The sequence below is a fragment of the Gracilinanus agilis genome, chromosome 3 (assembly GCF_016433145.1).
Source record: "Gracilinanus agilis isolate LMUSP501 chromosome 3, AgileGrace, whole genome shotgun sequence".
NCBI lineage: Eukaryota > Metazoa > Chordata > Mammalia > Didelphimorphia > Didelphidae > Gracilinanus > Gracilinanus agilis.
This window is the reverse complement of record NC_058132.1, coordinates 384,932,913-384,934,985: the sequence shown is the minus strand read 5'-3', so window position 1 is coordinate 384,934,985 and position 2,073 is coordinate 384,932,913. Positions and strand designations below refer to the sequence as shown.

Here is a 2,073-nt window from a genome sequence, read left to right as displayed (position 1 = left end):
GTTTCTTTGATCATGGAAAATATATAGATATATCTTTAAGAAAAGGTAGTTTTTTTTTAGCATTCACTCTACAAATTGCCCATTTCCTAAATTTTGAGTTTTTGTTCTGAATTTGAAAAAATGAAAATAACTTTAACTCAAAAAAGTTCATGGGGAATAAGTTATGGCGATATTGAAAAACAATTATGTATTTTCTAGAAACATACAAAAGAATTCCCTCTGTCCAACCCGTCTACCCCAGCCCCCATGCTATTCTCTCATTTTCCCAAATTCTTCCTCTTTTTTGAAACATCTGTTGTAAAGGACATTATCCCATCATATTAAAACTTCACCAAAGTATCCAAACAATGCTCCATGTATTCTTCTGTATTTGCAAGCTGCATGTTGATGTAGCCATCCAAAGAGCCTAGGTAATCTTTAGTCTCCATTTCCCACTTAAGATTCACCATCACAGGCTTCCCTATCAAATCATTCAAGAATAGTTTGGGGTTAAGGGATAAACTCATGGTGACCACTGAAGTGAGCCACAGGCTTTCAGCCACAGATTCTCTTGCCTTCAGTACCACCCCTGCCTTTTTCAAACTCTCCACTGGCAAGCTATAGGAAGGCAGAGAAGTGGCTGCTGCCAAGGAGAATGAAGCGCCCCAATATGATTGTTGCATATACTTTTTGTGATAGGGTAAAGTAAATCTCCTTTTATATAATGTTCAGTTTCATATCAATTCCTCATTTTATACCAAAACAATACCTGAACTAAGAATACTATTGTTAGAGTTATGCTCCCAACTCTCCCCCATCATAGTACTGTATAGTCCACCCAAACTGATTTCTTTTCTCTGTCTATGGAAATCCTCCCTATCTTTCTAGATTAATTTCACAATTTCTGGCTCCAAATGAATCTTCCTTTTATTGCTTCTGATCCACTAAAAAAAAAAAACCTAGCTTCTGAGCTCTATTTTAGCACTTGTAATTGTTTTATTTTTTAAATTTTATTTAATTCCCCCAGTTATGTGTAAAAAGATTCCATTTTCTTTAAAAAGGTTTTTGAATCTCGAATGCCCCCACAACTTCTTTATGGTAAGCAATCTTGTATAGATTTTACATTTGCAATCATAATATGTAAAACATTTCTCCATATTAATCCCTTTGTGGAAAGAAACTAGATAAAAAACAAATTATGAAAATAAAAAAAGGTTACTTTGATCTGGATTCAGGCTCCATTAGTTCTTTCTCTTGAAGCAGATGACTTTTTTTATCATGAGTCCTTTAGGATTGTTTTGGATTATTATATTAATAAGAATAGTTGTTATTCACAGTTATTCATTGTATAATACTCTTGTCACTGAGTACAGTGTTCTCCTGGCTCTGTTTATCCCTCTGCTTCAGAGCACATAAATCTTCCCAGGGTTTTCTGAGATCTTCCTGATTGTCATTTCCTATCTAGCGCAATAGTATTCCATTACCATCATATATTATAACTTTCTCAGCCATTCCCCAATTGATGAGTACCCCCTCATTTTCCAATTCTTTGCTCCAACAACAATTTTTTAAAAAAGGTCCTTTATATATATTTTGAACAAATACGTCTGTCTCCTTTTTTGTTTTGTATCTCTTTGGGATACAAACCTAGTAGTGGTATTGCTGGATCATTGGGTATGTATTGTTTTATAGCTCTTTTGGCATAGATTCAAATTGCTTTCCAGATTGATTGAATCAGTTCACAACTCCCCTAATAATGAATTAGTGTCTTGATTTTCCCACATGTCCTACAAATTTTAATCATTTTTCCTTTTCTATCATAATAGCCTATCTGAAGCATGGGGCAGTACCTGAAAGTTGTTTTAATTCCCATTTACCCAAATAATAGCCAGCCTTTCTGGTTGAGAGCTAATTAATCTCTGTCTGGATTAAGCAGATCTGGAGTAAACATTCAGGTTGATGAGAAGATAACCTTTAACCTCTTCACATTTCTCCACTTTATTGTTTCCTCTCCATTTTGTATATATTTGTAAATAAATTTCTGACTAAAGATATAATAAACATTGGTGACTACATAATTTAATAAAATTATAG

The 2,073-nt window shown here is 33.8% G+C and overlaps 1 pseudogene; it reads right to left on the bottom strand.

Moving 5' to 3' along the window:
- Positions 1-249: 249 nt before the first annotated feature.
- LOC123239550 lies at positions 250-506 on the bottom strand (annotated as a pseudogene).
- Positions 507-2,073: the final 1,567 nt, after the last annotated feature.